This window comes from Rhineura floridana, chromosome 1 (genome assembly GCF_030035675.1).
Source record: "Rhineura floridana isolate rRhiFlo1 chromosome 1, rRhiFlo1.hap2, whole genome shotgun sequence".
Lineage (NCBI taxonomy): Eukaryota > Metazoa > Chordata > Lepidosauria > Squamata > Rhineuridae > Rhineura > Rhineura floridana.
The window spans coordinates 110,730,054-110,747,625 of record NC_084480.1 but is presented as its reverse complement, the minus strand read 5'-3'; the positions used below and the strand labels follow the sequence as shown (position 1 = coordinate 110,747,625).

Below are 17,572 nucleotides of genomic sequence, written 5' to 3'. Positions count from 1 at the left end.
CTACAGCTTTCCTTCCTTGAGGAAGCTTGGTAAGCATCCAAGTTTTATTCTTGTGTAGAACTTCCACCTCTTCCTTTGCTGCCTGCTGTGACGTCCTTCCCTGGCATCACCTGTGTCGCTCTCACTCATGGCTACCAGCAGTCAGGATCATCGTGTTTATTTTTACCTCTCTCTGCTCTAGCACAGATCTCAAAAGATCCCCCTGCTAGGCCACACTACCCAACACTCTGTGTATCCAATATAACCTCTAGACTGTGTCTTAGTCTCTTCCTGGTTATTTTGATACCTTGTGTCTGTATGTATAGGTAATTCCCAACCCCCCTGAAGCCTCTTGCCTATGAAGCTCACAGCTCTGGGTTGCTCTGTGGTACTGGATGTTGATACAATATTTCTTCCTTCACCGCTGCCACCATTCGATACTATTTCTTCTTCAGCCTTGGTTACTCTGCCTCCCCCCTGGCAACCAAGAAGTCTTCTGTATCTTTAAAAGTTGTGCAGGGGGGAGGGAGAATTCCACCTTGTGGTTTTTCTCATTACAGAGTTGCAAGAACACCTGCACTTGGCTGACTTTCTCTTCTCCTAAAGATACAGGATCAGTCTCAGGCCAAGAACTTGGCAACCCTAGTGATCAAACAGACACCTATGGAAAGCCCACAAGCAGGACACGAGAACAGTCTTCTGCTGTTGCTCCCCAGCAACCAGGCTTCAATGGTACATGCTGCCTCTTATCCTGGAGTTAGTATATAGTCATCATGCCTAGTAATTCAATCTGTTTAATTAATCTAATTAATCTAAGTTTGTTCCATAGTTTAACCATGAACTGTGTGAAGTACTTCCATTTGTCTGTCCTGAATCTCCTACCACTCAGCTCCATTTGCTGACCCTAGTTCTAGTATTAGAGGAGACAAACTTCTCTCTATCCACTTATCCCCTTCATACTTAATCTTTTATACCTCTGTCATGCCCCACCCTTATTTGCCTTTTTGCTAAACTATATAGCTGTAAACATTGCAATCTTTCCTTACAAATAGGGGAATTTCTCCAGCCTGCTGAACATTTAGGTTGCCCTTTTCTCAGCTACACCATATCCTTTTTGAGGTGCAGCTGCCAAGACTAGACACAGTATTCCAAATGCAGTCTGCTGAAATGTTGTGTATAGGCATTAATGTGTTAGCAGTTTTAATTCTGATCCCTTTCCTAATAATCCCTAATGTGAAATTTGCCTTTTTCACGGCTGTCAGGGGAGTTTCTAGGAACATAGGAAACTGTTTCATACTGAGTCAGATCTTTGGCTCATCTAAACTGCCTGGCAGCGGCTCTTCAGGATTTCAGCCAGTGTGGTCTCTCCCAGTCCTACCTGGAGATGCCAGGGCTTGAACCTGGGATCTTTTGCGTGCAGACCAGATGCTCTACCACTGAGGCTCCACATGGTTGCATGGAGCCTCCACATGTACATATTGTACACACCGTCTCTCAACACATGATTAGGAATCCTGCTCTTTGTAGATTTTCCAGTTGTGCATAAATATGTCTCCAGGAATCAAACATCTATTTATCATGACCCATGAAAATGAGCCAATCCCCAAATAAAGTGGGGTTACATTAACAGAGGCTTTCAAAAATATGACGAAAAGGAAAAATGGACCCCAGGCCTGACTTTATTCATTCCTAAGCCAACATACCTAGATTTCACAAGATCTCTATCTGACTTTTATATTCCCAGGGAAGCATTTTCATTTAAAATTAATTTAAAGTTTTAATTGAAATCGATACTTTGCTTAAAATGGCATAATAATACCAGAATCCAATCAAAATTAAACAAATTGACATTAGGAATGAAATGAAAAAACCACTCAGAGAAAACTGTCTTTACATTATTCTGTTATTAGTCCATTTAGAAATTATTGATGTCTGAAAATGGCATCTGTACTGAATTAGGTGGTTTAACAACAACAAAAAAGACATAAAACCAGACAAGGCTATATTAATTTCCCTCCAGTTAAATGTTTAGTTTAATATGACACTGCTTCAAGCTTGTATGAATATACATGCACTCTGTATTACCAAGCTGTATTCCAGGTATTACTGTTGATATATGCCCCAGACGCATGATGGAGCCTAAGGGATTCCTGAATGCACTGGGGGATTTGGAGTTGCCTGAAGGTCGCCCGGTCAACACCCTGGTGATGGAGTGGAATAGGAAGGTCACCGGGGCAATAGACCAGGTGGCTCCAAAATGTCCTCTCCCCCTGAATAGAACTCAGATTGCACCCTGGTATACACCACGGTTGCGGGGTCTGAGACAGGAGATGAGACGACTAGAGCGCCGGTGGCGGAAATCTTGCTCTGAAGACGACCGGACACTGGTTAGAGCAGCAATAGCGGCCTACCAAGTGGCAACAAATGCAACAAAGAGGGATTTCTTTGCTGCCTCTATTGCATCTGCAGAGTGTTGTCCCAGGAGGTTGTTCCAAGTGGTCCGCAGCCTGGCCGGTCCAGTTGCGCAGGAACCCATGGAACATTCTAAAGCCTCCTGTGACGCATTTGCTAAACACTTTGCTGATAAAATTGAGTGCCTGAAGAGCACGATTCCGTATGCCGTGGATATAGGAAGTGGGCCAGAGTCGGCCAGTTGCTTTCCGGTCCGGTGGGATTGGTTTCAGCCTCTTCCCTCTGAGGAAGTGGACAAGGTGCTCTCTACTGTAAGGCTGACCACTTGTTTAGTGGATCCTTGCCCCACATGGCTCATTATGAGCTGTAAAGAGAAACTGAGTGAAGGGATCATGGCAGTGGTGAATGCTTCCTTGGAAGAGGGAGCAATGCCATTAGCCCTCAAGGAGGCGGTAATAAAACCCATCCTGAAAAAGCCCTCCTTGGATCCCCAAGAGTTGAACAACTTCCGCCCAGTTTCCAATTTACCATTCTTGGGCAAGGTGATCGAGCGAGTGGTGGCCAAACAGCTACAGACACACTTGGATGAAGCAGATTATTTAGATCCATTCCAATCGGGCTTCGGGACTGGACATGGAACTGAAACAGCCTTGGTCGCACTGGTGGATGATTTAAGGAGGGCATTGGATAGGGGAGAATATGCATTCCTCATCCTCCTGGATCTCTCAGCGGCTTTTGATACCGTCGACCACGGTGTCCTTTTGGATCGCCTGGAGGGAATGGGAATAGGAGGCACTGTTTTACAGTGGTTCCATTCCTATCTCTCAGACAGGCATCAGTGGGTGGCATTGGGGGAGGAGGTTTCAGACCCTTGGCCTCTCAATTGTGGTGTGCCACAGGGTTCTATCCTCTCCCCCATGCTGTTTAACATCTATGTAAAGCCGTTGGGAGCCATCATCAGGAGATTTGGGCTGCGGTGTCACCAATATGTGGATGACACCCAGCTCTATCTCTCGTTCAAGTCCTCGCCAGAGGTGGCTGTGGATACCATTTCCAAGTGCCTGAAGTCCGTAAGCGAATGGATGGGAGGAAATAGGCTGAAGCTAAATCCTGACAAGACCGAGGTGCTGCTTGTGGGTGACAAGAGAAGGTTAGGAGATATAGACCTGGTGCTTGATGGGGTGAAATTGCCCTTGAAGGACCAGGTCCGTAGCCTCGGGGTCATTCTTGACTCCCAGCTGTCCATGGAGGCTCAGGTTTTGGCAGTGAGCGGGGCAGCTTGGTATCAACTTCATCTAATACAGAGGCTGCGACCCTACCTTCCTGTCCATCTTCTCCCATGGGTGGTACATGCCCTGGTCTCCTCTCGCTTAGACTACTGTAATGCGCTCTACGTTGGGTTACCCTTGAAAACAGTCCGGAAATTACAGCTGGTACAGAATGCAGCAGCGCGTTTGATTAAGAACAGCCGTCGCCGTGATCACATCACTCCGGTGCTAGAAGATCTACACTGGTTACCAGTTGTTTACCGGGCCCAATTCAAGGTGTTGGTATTAACCTTTAAAGCCCTATATGGTTTCGGCCCAGGTTATCTAAAGGAGCGCCTCCAGCATCACCAAACATGCCGCCTGATGAGATCAGCCACTCAAGACCTTCTCTCGGTCCCACCAGTTAAAACATCTAGGCTGGTGCGGACCAGAGAGAGGGCTTTTTCGATTGTGGCCGCCACCCTCTGGAATTCATTGCCCTATGATCTTCGCCATGCCCCCTCCCTGCCAAGTTTCCATCAAGCCTTGAAAATCTGGCTATTCAGGCAGGCCTACAAGATCCCGGGAGTAGATTAATTTTATCTTGCTACAGCTGTGGATGGTTTTAGATTAATTTTAGATTGAAGCTGGTTACCATGTTGTATTTTATATGTAGTATTTTATTCTAATTTGTACGTCGCCTAGAGTGGCCGCTGACCCGGCCAGATAGGCGACTCAGAAATAAAATTTATTATTATTATTATTTATATATAAAGCCCTAAACGGCATGGGACCAGGTTACTGCAGTGATCAGGCAAAGCCCTCCTTACTGTCCCACAATTTTCTCAGATTGTGAGCACACTAGTAGTCTACAGCAAAGCGTTTCCATTGGCCACACCTGGAGGGGAAACAGGTTGGTCTGCTGATCAGTTGCAAAATCTCTTTGAAATGATTAAAAAAAATGCTCAAGCTGCTCCCACCAGGTTTTACAGTAAAAAAGGATGGGGTTTGATTAGCGTCATGTGCCCCATTTTCAAAGAAGACAGGTGGAGACGCACTGGAACTGGCAGAACAGGGAGTGTGTTTCTACCCTCATATTCATTTAGTTTCTACACAAACTAAGCAGAGCATAGTGGCACCAGTAATTTGCCACACTGTTCCTATAGAAATCAGACAGGCATCTACTTTTCTGATATTTTGTTGCCTGCCGAAAGGCTTTTGTTTCGCCAAGCATTTTGAAAGAATTGGATTCAGTATTGGCCATTTGTTCTTTTTTTATCTGAGACTGTAGAAGTGCTTAACTCATCCCTGGGTGTGGTAATGGACTAGATGAGGGGCAATAAATTGAGATTCAACCCAAACAAGAAGGAGATGCTGCTGATGCATGGCTCTTCTGTCTGAGGGAATGATAGTCTCCCTATTTTAGATAAGGTTGCTCTCTCTCATTGCAGCAGTTGGTGACTCTCTAGTGAGAGGTGCTAAGGCAGCAGTGTGTTTTCCTGAGAAATGTTTGTGGGAGTTGTGTTTGTAACCCTAGTGTAGGTATATTAATGATATGATCAAAGTCTTGCCAAGCCCACTGACTATGATTCCTTCCTGCTAGCCTGTGTGGAAACAAATGATACAACCAGATACAGCTTTGAATGTATGCCAAGTGACTCTAAGGGCCTGTTTACATACCAGGAAAATCTGCATCTAGTGCTTTTTGCAGATCCTTTTAATTTGGACCATTTACTTGAAGGTTTAGCCAATGTGTATGCATTCTACTGCTTTTGCCTTTAACTCCGGATTAAATGGATGCAACAAAAACCCGAATTTGCTTTTCAAATCCGCACCTGCTTCTACCTTTTAAGCGCCTTTTTTGGCTGCACAGTTTCTTTGCCATTAGATCCTCCCTTTTCTCCGCCCCTAAGACTGAGACTGAGCAATGCAAAGGCCCAGGGGGCACAGGTGAACTTTTAGGCATCCCGCCTTGTTAAGAGTCATAGCCCTGAAAAAGAGAGAACTCTGAAGTGAATTTTACTCAGATGATAACTATGTCAGAGTTTTAGATTCTTAGGCTGTGGTTTATGTCTCTGTGATAACAGACGTCTGGCAGGAAATGGATTGCACTTTGGGATGGGTGAATATATCAGCATTTTTCCAGTCTTTGGTTTTCCACATTTCCATATCTGTTTGTTTGTTTGTTTTAAAAAAGTCCTCATGATCATTCACCACCATTTTAATGCAGATTTCTTCTGTTATACACATTTTTGTATGCAATCTTCCCTAATGTACACATTTTTCTACAGCGGTTTTCTCTAATATACATGCACTGCATTTTGGCATGTTATTTTCAATAATGTATGCATTTATATGCACACTTTGCCCTTGTATGTGCATTTTTGTACACATTGCTTGGCTAGAGAACTTCATTGCAAAATTAAATGTGTGAAGAATGGCTGTATTTTTGTTTGTGTATTGTTTTGGAAACTGCAAATAGATATTTACTTTTAAATGCAAACTGAATTGAATTTCTCCCCTGTCCCTAGTTGTACCTCGCAGAGATGGGAGAATGTGTTTGGCAAGAGCCTCATAAACCTGATCAAGAGAACTGTAAAATAAGTCTTGCAGGGCAGGGCAATGAGATCCTTATAAATAGCATGAAAAATCTTGGAAAGCAGGTGAGGTGCTGCAAGACTGGAGATGGGCAAATGTCTCTCTCTCATCTTGAAGAGGAGAAAGAGAGGTCCAACACCTACCAACCAATCGATCTATTACTGATATCTGGAAAGTTCTAGAACAGATCATTAAGCAGTCAGTCTATTTTTGACAAGGCCTTCCATGATATTCTTGTTGGCAAACTGATAACATGTAGACTAGATGATCTACCATTATATGGATGTATAGCTGGCTGATGGACTATACCCAGAGAGTGCTGATCCACTGGCTCTTCCCTGGCAATTTTGAGAGAAACTGGATAATATTGGGTCATATGTATGACTCATAAACCACAATAGAAGGCCATTCTAGGTAAAAACAGTCTAGACTAGGGATCCATCTGCACTATAAATTTAAAGCAGTAGTATATCACTTAACAGTCATGGCTTCCCCTAAAGAATTTTGGGAATTCCCAGTGTTCCCTGGGAAGTGAGTTTAAATGTTAAACCACTCTGGGAATTGTAGCTCTGTGAAGGAAATAGGGGTCTCCTAACAACTCTTAACACTCTTAACAAACTACAGTTCCCAGGATTGGGGGGGGGATAAGTGTTTAAGGTTGTATAATACTGCTTTACATGTATACTGCAGATGGGGCCCAGGATTCAGTCATCAGGATAACTGGTTATCTTGTCACCTGGCCAAGACAGCTTTGCTCTGACACCCTCAGTAGTCTTGTGTAACAATTTTAGGAGGCATTTTAGGAACAAAATAGCTCAGTTTTGGACAGAGCTGGATGCCACATTTAGAGCAAGTCCAATAAAGGCCTCCAGTGCACCATCTATTCCATCTGTACTGGGTCAGTTTTTATTATTGCAGCCTGAAGATAGAACACACCGCTTGAAGAAGTACAACTGACAGTAGTGTAGTAGCAAATTCAGAAGTGCAGGGTCCCTTCGTGGTGGTCACACTATGCCCCCTCACAGCTTTACTCCCTTCTATTGTTGCTGTTGTTGTTATATCCCATCCTTCCTCCCACTAGGAGCCCAGAGCAGCAGACTAAAGCAGTAGAAATACTCTCATAAAAACAGACTTTAAAATATATTAAAACATTCTGTAAACATGTTAAAACAAAGCATCTTTTAAAACATTTTTAAAGCTTTAAAAACATCTTTTAAAACAAAAACTTTAAAAAACATATTAAAAAACAATTCCAACACAGATGCAGACTGGGATAAGGTCTCTATTTAAAAGGCTTGTTGAAAGAGAAAGGTCTTCAGTAGGTGCCAAAAAGATAGCAGAGATGGCGCCTGTCTAATATTTAAGGGGAGGGAATTCCAAAGGGTAGGTGCCACTACACTAAAGGTCTATTACTTACGTTGTACGGAATGGACCTTCTGATAAGGTGGTATCTGCAGGAGCCCTCACCTGCAGAGTGCAGTGGTTGTCTGGGTATATAAGGGGTAAGATGGTCTTTCAGGTATCCTGGTCCCAAGTTGTATAGGGCTTAGTACACCAAAACTAGAACCGTAGCCCAGTAGCTGACAGGTAGCCACTGCAATTCTTTTATCAGCAGGGTGACATGTTGGCAATATCCTGTCCCAGTGTGCAATCTTGATGCTACATTTTGCACCAGCTCCAGCTTCCGGATCAACCTCAGGGGCAGCCCCATATAGAGTGCATTACAGTAATCCAGCCTGGACGTTACCAGTGCATGGACAACAGTGGTCAGGGTATCCCGGTACCGATATGGCCATGGCTGTCTTACCAGCCGAAGCTGGTAAAAGGCAGTCCTAGCCACTGAGGCCACCTAGGCCTTTAGTGACAACAATGGATCCAGGAGCACCCCCAGACTATGGACCTGCTCTTTCAGAGGGAGTACAACCCCATCCAAAGCAGGCAACTGACCAATTATCTCAACTTGGGAACCACCAACCCACAGCACCTCCGCCTTGCTAGGATTCAGACTCAGTTTATTGGCCCTCATCCAGCCTACCACCGAGTCCAGGCAGAGGTCCAGGGCTTGCACAGCCTCTCCTGATTCAGACGTTACAGACAAATAGAGCTGGGTATCGCCAGTGTACTGCTGACACCTGGCCTCAAATCTCCTGATGACCACTTTCAAGGGCTTCATATAAATGTTAAACAGAATGGGGGCAAGATCGTACCCTGCGGCATCCCTCAGCACTACTGCCAGTGGGCTGAAAGACAATAACCCAATGCTCTTATCTGAAAACAACCCTGGAGATAGGATCAGAACCACTGTAAAACAGTGCCTCCAATACCCATCTCACCAAGTCAGCCCAGAAGGATACCATGGTGAATGGTATCAAAAGCCACTGAGAGATCAAGTAAGAATAACAGGGTCGCACTCTCCCTGTCCTCCCAATAAAGGTCATCTATCAGGGCGAGCAAGGCTGATTCATTCCCACAACCAGGCCTAAATCCAGACTGGAAAGGGTCAAGATAATCTGTTTCATCCAAGAGTACTTGCAATTGCTGCACCATAACCCTCTCAATCACCTTCCCTAAAAGGGGGGTTTGCGACTGGGCGGTAATTGTCACAATCCAATGGATCCAGGGTGGGCTTTTTCAGGAGTGGTTGGATCGCTGTCTCTGTCAGGGCAGCTGGAACCACTCCCCCTGCAGTGATGCATTGACCACACCATGGATTCACTCAGTCAAACCCCCTCGGCAACCTTTAATAAGTCAAGAAGGGCAAGGGTCGAGAGGACATGTTGCTGGCCTCATTGTTGCAAGCACCTTGTCCACATCATCAGGCTACATCAACTGAAACCGATCCCAAGAAGTTGCAGCAGATGTTGCACTAGATGTGGATGGGGCATCAAGATTGCTATGGAGGTGATCAACTTTACCCTCAAAGTGCCTTGCAAACAATTCACAGTGGGACTTCGAAGGGTCTAAAACTCCATTCCCTGAAATAGATGTCAACGGACCCCTGACAATATGGAAAAGCTTCACTGACGGCTACTGGAGGATGAGATGGTGGCAGAGAAGTGGGCCTTCTTTGCCGCTCTCACCACTGCACAATAGGCACAGTTATAATAATAATATAATAATAAATTTTATTTGTTAGTCGCCTATCTGTTTGACTGAACGAACACTCTAGGCAACTTACATAACATTTTAAAATACAATATAAAAACAACATATTCATCAATCTATCTAACATCACAAAAACAGCAATTAATACATATAAAAAGCTACTCCACCCCAATATTCTTATAGGCCTGCCTGAATAGCCAGGTCTTTAAGGCTTGGCGAAAACTCAACAGGGAGGAGGCATGTCGGAGATTGTAGGGGAGAGAATTCCAGAGGGTGGGGGCCACCACCGAAAACACTCTCTCTCTGGTCCGCACCAGCCTAGCTGTTTTGACTGGTGGGACTGAGAGAAAATCCTTTTTTTACTCCTTGTTTTCCTCATGTCTGATGATCCTCACGACTTTTGCCACTTGCACTCTAGCTGTTGTCCAGTTTCATTGTCCTTAGCTCACTGGTGTACCACGGTGCAAATCAGGCTCTACAGTGCTGGAGAGGGAGCTCGGGGGCAACCATGTCAAGAGTCTGATGCGCCTCACTGTTCCACAGTGTGACAAGAGCTTCAACAGGGTCACCTGCTCTATCTACTGGGAACTCCCCCAGGGCATTCAAGAATCCAGTACATTCCATTAGTCTCTGGGAGTGGACCATCTTAATCTCTCCACCACCCATGCAGGGGAGGATAAGAGCCGTAAGTCTAAACCAGGAAGTGGTCTGACCATGACAATGGGATGATATCCACTCCTACATCTCCAGCCCACCCCTTCTTCCATCTGGAGCAAAAACCAAGTCGAGGGTGTGCCTTGCCCTATGCGTTGGGCTGGTGACAACTCGAGACAGCCCCTGGTTGTCATAGGGGCCATGAAGTCCTGAGCTGAAACACTAGAGGCAGGCTCAGCATGGACACTGAAATCACACAGGACTATCATTCTGGGTTCCTCCAATCCCACAGCCAAGACGGCCTCCGCTAGCTCTGTCAGAGAAGCTGCCACCCAGCAGGGTGGATGGTACACCAGCAGCAACCTTGGTTTACTGTTGTCTTGGGCCAACACCAGGTGCAGGCCCTCACAGCCAGTTCCAAAACAGAGTCGTTTCCTGGTGACAGAGGTGTAAGTTCTGTAGACCATCATTCATTCATTGGCGATCACTCATGGCCGAGTAAGATTGTCTTCAAGGGTAAGGTCTTTAACAGTGGGTCCATATGTGACTGTGGAGGCCAATTCTGGATCCACACAGCCTCCCACAGTGAGAACATAGGTTTCCAGATGGAAGATGGTCACAATGAGAATTTGCTTGACGTGCCTTCCGCTTAGCTCGTTTGTCCCTTTCGTGCTTCTTCAAAGACCATAGCACTGTTGATAATGGCCGACCTCCAGTTGGGATGCTCATGGGCCAAGGCTTCCCAGTTCTCGATGCTTATGTTACATTTTTTTAGATTAGCTTTGAGAACATATTTAAACCTCTTTTGCTGTCCACCGATATTCCGTTTTCCATCCTTAAGTTGGGAGTAAAGTAGCTGCTTTGGAAGACGGTGATCAGGCATTCGAACAACATGGCCGGTCCAGCGAAGTTGATGTTGGAGGATCATTGTTTCAACACTGGTGGTCTTTGCTTCTTCCAATACGCTAACATTAGTCTGCCTATCTTCCCAAGTAATTTGTAGAACTTTCTGGAGGCAGCGTTGGTGGAATCTTTCAAGAAATTGGGAGTGGCGTTTATAAATGGTCCATGTTTCACTGGTGTACAGTAAGGTCGGTAGTGCAATGGCTTTGTAAATAAGCGTTTTGGTCTCCCTGCAAATATCCCGATCCTTGAACACTCTACGCTTCATTCGGGAGAATGCGGCACTTGCAGAGCTCAGATGATGCTGAATTTAAGCATTGATGTCAGCTTTTACAGAGAGATGGCTGCCAAGATAAGAAAAGTGATCGACATTCTCCAGGGTCGCACCATTAAGCTGGATTGATGGTGCTACAGAGGGATTGGTTTGCACTTGCTGATGAAGCACTTTGGTTTTTTTGATGTTAAGCAAGAGGCCAAGCTTTTCATATGCTTCTGCAAAAACATTTAGGATAGTTTGAAGATCTACTTCTGAATGTGCAGACACTACATTATCATCAGTATATTGAAGTTCTATGACAGAGGTTGTAATTACCTTACTTTTACTTTCAGCCTACTGAGATTAAAAAGCTTTCCATCTGTTCGATATGTGATTTCCACGCCAGTGAGAAGTTTCCCTTCAACAAGGTATAGAATCATGGCGATGAAAATAGCAAATAAGGTCGGAGCAATGACACATCCCTGTTTGACGCCTGATCCCACTTTGAATGGATCACTTTGAGAGCCATTGTTATCCAAAATTGTTGCCATCATGTTGTCATGGAAAAGTCACAAAACATTCACAAATTTATCAGGGCATCCAATTTTCAGAAGGATGGTCCAGAGAGCTGTAGACCATAGCAACTCCTCATGCCCCGTCCCTGTAGCCTGTGTTGGTGTTGCACCACGTATCCAGGTGGGCAAAGCTGGGTCAGATCAACTTTTCCCATCTCATCCACCCAGGTGTCAATAATGCACACCAAATCAGCAGATTCATCCATTATCAAATCATGGATGAGTGTGGTCTTACTATGTACCAATCTGGTGTTAAAGCAACAGCACACACAGGCCAGTGGGCACAGCAGATGAATAACAGGGAACTCATCTATGAGAAGAGTGAACCTGTGTACAAGAGGAGCGAGGAAGAAGGCATAGATAGCCTTTCTCTCATCTTCTATGGTAGTTCACCACCTCCCCATGGCTATACCTTCCTCTACCCATTATCATTGAAACTGGGGTGGTGTCACCCATGTTCCTCCTTACTAAGGCTCCTCCTAAACACCTGATATGGAGGAGCCCGCCAACAAAACCTACCTAAAATAGTTCTCAGTAGGCCTCTGAGAGAATTGGGAACAGTGAGATGCACTCAATGTCTTTCACACAGGGCACATCTACTCCCCCCATCACACACTCAGGGAGGGCCAGCCTTCTGCCAGTTACAGACTCTTACTCTGAAGGCATCTGGTGACTTTCTCCTATTGTTCAGTTCACTGCACAGGCTCCCACCCTGTGCAGGAACTACACATGCACCACACACCCTCCCCACCACCAATCTCGTGTAGATTGGCTTAAAAAAAATAGAATGGGGTAGCACCCTCACTCAAGGGGTGACCCCCTTTTGTGTCACCCCGCCGGCGGCAGACCCACTGCCCAAGGGCAGCTGGGCTTTTGTGCCCCTTGACCCAGCCAGGAGCTGATGCCAGAGGCTGTGTCGTGAGCCATGCTAGCAGGGGGTGGACTGGCGAGCAGGAGGAGGGTGAGGAGGACTTGGACTGGGATGTTCCAGTCATGGAAGGACACAGTAAGTGGGGGAACGACAAAGTAATCCCAGCTCTGATGTTGACGGGTAACCTCCAGCAGTCCCAGACAACCCCCTGGAGAGACCACCAGACCCGCCTGTCACTCCTCCACTTGATGAGGTGTCTCTCCCAGTGCCTGTGCTGCCACCAGATAGACATCCCCCTGCAGTGGGAGAGGATGGGACAGAGACTGAGACCCTGCTTTTACCCTGGTCCAGGAGGCGAATACGGTGGGAGATTCAACAATCCCAGCTCAGCAGGTTCTGCACTTACGTGCGCGCACCCAGCAATGACTCGGGGTGCACGCAGGCAGGGAGCCCACCCAGGCCTTTTTAAGCTGGGCATGGAGAAAGGGTTAGTTGCTGAGTCAACGTCTTATTGCTGCCAAGTTGTGCCTAGTTACCTAGAGTGGGATGCTGAGTTCTGAGTTAGTCGTAGGTATGAAGCCCACTGAACTGAAACTTTCTCTTACTTCAATAAAAGAAAAAACTACAGCAGTGTCTGAGTTCTTCGAGTTCAGGCAGGACAGGCTGCAAGATTGCCTGCAACCTTTCCCTGGAGTCAGGGCCAGGCAGGGGATCCCAGTCCTTACAACAATTATGAGGGACCTCAGCTGTCTCAAGAGACAGCAACCCAGAGGAGCAAGCGAGCAAGCACCCAGATACTCAGGTACTCACTCCCAGGGCAGGTCTTCTCCAGTCCCCCAGTACTGCAGCTGTTCTAAGATTATACAATAAACTCACTCATAGTCCTTCTGCTCCCATCCCCCCTTTCCCCTCACATTCCTCCTACCTCCATTCTTCCTTTCTCACCAGTCCCTCCCCCCTTCTCCCCTCTATTTTCCCTGATCCCAACCTTCTGAGTGCTGACTCGTGCCATTTTCCTTTCTCTCCAACTCCTCCTCCTACCCCCTACCCCTCCTGCTCCTAGTTCCATACCTCTCTTTTGCCTCATCTCCATGCTCTCCCCACCCTCTCACAAACCCCTCTAGGGTCTCCCTTCCCTGCACACCCCTCCTTGGTGGCAGCTGCTGCCACTGCTCTTGCTGCACTCGATGGGATGGATGGAGGAGTTTCAGATGGGTGGAAGCCTCCGAGGTGGGAAAGGGGTCAGAAGGAGGGAGGCTTTCACAGCAGTGATGCCTCTTCCTTCTCCTGAGGTGCGTGTGCAAGCAAGAGCCTTCCTTTCCCCCGCCCCTCCTTTCTCGATTTAGAAGCCCGCCACCCACCAGCAACTCTTACTGCCCAGCAAGTGTGCCCAACAGCAGTGGCAGGCACTTTCTGGGCACCCCAAAGGTTCATGCTTGAAGGAGGCTGAATATCTGGATCCATTTCAGACTGGCTTTAGGCATAGTCATGGCACTGAAACTGCCTTGGTTGCCCTGGTTGATGACATTTGTTGAGAGAGATATGGGGGAGTGGAATCCTGCTTGTTTTTCTTGATCTCTTGGCAGCTTTTGATACCGTTGACCACTGTATCCTTCTGGAGCAGCTCAGGGTGGTGGCGGGGGGGGGCACTGTACTTCAGTGGTTCTGCTCCTACTTCCAGGGACATTTCCAAAAAGTAGTTATGGGAGGCTACTGTTTTGACCCTTTTCTGTGGTATCACACAAGGTTCAATTCTGTTTCCCCATGCTATTTATCATCTGTATGAAGCAACTGGGAGATGTCATCAGGAGTTATGGAGTGAAGTGTCATCAATGTGCAGATGACCCCCAGCTCTCTCCATTGGATTCCATCTGAATTGGGGGAGGCACATGAGGAGCTAAATAGGTATCTGAAGGCAGTGATGGGCTGGATGTGGGCCAACAAACTGCAACTGAATCCTGAAGAAAGACAGATGTTATGTGTTACAACTTCTTGAGTCCAGGAGGTGGGAAAATAGCCTGTTCTGGATGCATTTATACTCCCCTGGGAGGAGCAGGTCCATAGCTTAGGGGTTCTCCTGAATCCAACATTGTCACTTGAGGCCCAGGTGGCCTCATTGGCTAGGAGTGCCTATTTCCAGCTACAGCTGGTTTGCCAGCTACAACTCCTTTTGGACAGAGACAACTTGGCCACAGTACTCCATGCTCTGGTAGCTTCCAGATTGGATTGTTGCAACACACTTTACATGATGTTGCCCTTGAAGACGACTTGGAAGCTTCAAGTGGTCCAAAATGCAGCAGCCAGATTATTGGCTGGGGCTGCTTTTAGAACTCTTGTAACCCCTGTCCTAAAACAGTTTAATTGGCTGCCAGTTCATCTCCAGGCACAATTTAAGGTACTCACGTTAGTGTATAAAGCCATAAATGGCTTAGACCCCAAATATCTGACAGACTGCTTCCTTTGCTACAGACCCTCTTGGGTGTCAAGATCAGTAGAGGGGACCTTCTTAATAGCTCCATCGCTTTTAGAAGTTCAGGGTGGTGACAGCCCCTAAGTTGTGGAATTCCTTCCCCACAGAAGTGTACCTGGCATCTTTGCTGCACAGTTTTCAGCAAACTGTAAAAACATACCTTTTTACTCTGGCCTTTGGCTCTTGAGATGCGTGTTTCTGGACCCACCTATTCTTGTGATTTGTTTTAACTGTTTTTAATACTGAATTTTAAGTTGCTGTAACCCACCCTGGGACCTGCTAATGAAAGACAGGCAAATAACAACTATTATTATTATTATTATTATTATTATCATCATCATCATCTCTGACTTCTCTGCCAAACCTCGATGATTACAAAAAACCTGCCACAACTATAGAATGGGATTATTTGATAGGTTATAGTTAAAAGTGATCTTTCTTATTCCTAAAGAGCAATTGATATGTGGGACATTTTCAGATCTCAGGTCTTAAATTAGATTAGTAGGTTTCCTGCAGCATGTGGCTGGCTTGGTTTGCTTTCTTGAGAATACTATTCTTGTTTCTCTTCCTCACATTTTCTCCTTAATTTATCCCATTTTGTTGTTAATTGTGCTTTTACAGTATCCTTCCTTTCCATATCCCCGTTATGTCCCCTATTTCTATTTAAATAGTTTTTGTTTTGTTTTTTTCATTCCCCTTATTGTTTTTTTGCTGAAAACATCCTCTCCATTATTTTTGTGGCTCTTCTCTGTCATTTAAGAACATTGCAAGAGTTTAAAAAAGTCCCTTCTCAGATGAAGAGTCTGCAGACTCACTAACCAGCATTATGTGTTTTCCTCTGCCGTTCTTCCCTGTGATGTTATTGAAATTGCTCTGAAAACAGTTTGTTTCAAGACACACAAACTAACTGAGTAGTCTGATTAGAACTTGAAAATGCTTAGAGCTTTTACTTTGTAGTTATGTCTGTTGCTTGTGGATTGAAGTACAGAATAATATTAAAGCATTTTAATGGGATATATCTCTAGTATAGGATATGAATCTGACTTCTAATAGACACAATGCAACCAAAGTTAAGCATGTTCACATTCCATTGCAAGAGGAAGGAATATGTTTCCATCTCTCCCAATGAAGTCAATGGGACTTAAAAGTGTTTAATTTCGGCTAGATTGTACCCTTAAAATTATTGTTGTAAAACGTGTGCAATTCCAAATGGCAAAGAAATGATACGGTGTTCTTTGTTGACTTGGAACAGACTGAAAAAGAGGAGGTTTCAGTACTTTCTTAAATCAGATTAGTAGGTAAAGACTTTTTACCTTTTCTGCAGCATGTGGATGGCTTGGTCTGCTTCCTTGAGAAAAATGAGAGTGTTTTGTCCTTCAGTCACTTCTTTAGTGATTCCTGTTATTGTGTGAATGAAGAGGATATGGACATGAATAATCTTGCTTCTGTCCAGGAGGTTAAACATGGATGACTGTTCCACAGACCACATAATGTGAAAGCTCTAATTCCATTCAGTGAACTTCTGAACAAAGGCCACAGTATACATCAATATCAGTAAGTGTGTGTGTCTGATGAAGTCAGCAGATGGCATCTTAAATGTTTTGCATTATAGATTAGTTCTGTCTCTGTTTATTTACTTATTTAAAAAAATATAAACCACTTAATTAAAAAAAACACCTCTAAGCAGCTTAGATAAAACCATTACCAACAATATTTGTTCTTTTCAAACATAATCTACCTAACTGTCTATGGAACTATATTACAGCAGAATATCATCATTCCCTTTCAGATGCCAGCAATCTACACTGGTTCTTGTGAAGTTTGCAGCACAGTTCCTATGCACATTTCCCACTAAGTGTAATGGGACTTACTATCAGGTCAGTATGCATTAAATTGCAGCTGTAGTGTTTTTAAAAAGTTTTTAGCTGAAGCATCCTAAGGGAAAAGGTATTCCTTTTAATGGCTTTACCTTGCATTGCGCCTTTCTCCACTAGATGGCGAAAAAGAATATTAGTAGAGCACTAAGAACTGAACTTTCCACTGTAGAATGTGTTACATTTTCAAATCAAACAGCATATTTTATGTAATAATATTCAGCCCTGGATTGAACACTAAGGAAGTAAGAGAACTGTTAAAAGTGTGTGGACCTCCAGCCCAGTGGATTGATTTGATCAGTACTTCACAAAAATTATTACATTGGAGCACAGATGGGTTGTGTGCCTCTACTCTCCACTTGTTATATTGACTGGCAGTACTACTGGGTGAAACTGGATCTTCCACTTATAACTCTCCCATCTTGAAAGCTTTGAGAGAGTGACAGCTGGTTTAAGATATCAAAAACAGAAACAAAATATCCTTAAAAAAATTCAGTTAAATAATAAACCTAGCATTAAAATTAGCCAGTCTTCTGCCAGTTTAACCCTGGCTCCCAAGAACCAATTCAAATAAAAAGGGCTTGCAAGGCTGCTGCAGACAAGTCAGTCTCAGACTTATTCAGCACTG

General features: G+C 45.0%; 1 long non-coding RNA gene across 1 annotated transcript; it reads left to right on the top strand.

Moving 5' to 3' along the window:
- Nucleotides 1-622: 622 nt before the first annotated feature.
- Nucleotides 623-16,948, top strand: LOC133379412 (uncharacterized). Its single transcript, XR_009761176.1, has 3 exons — nt 623-711; nt 16,395-16,624; nt 16,860-16,948. It is a non-coding gene; the product is annotated as an uncharacterized LOC133379412 (long non-coding RNA).
- The last annotated feature ends 624 nt before the right edge of the window (nt 16,949-17,572 follow it).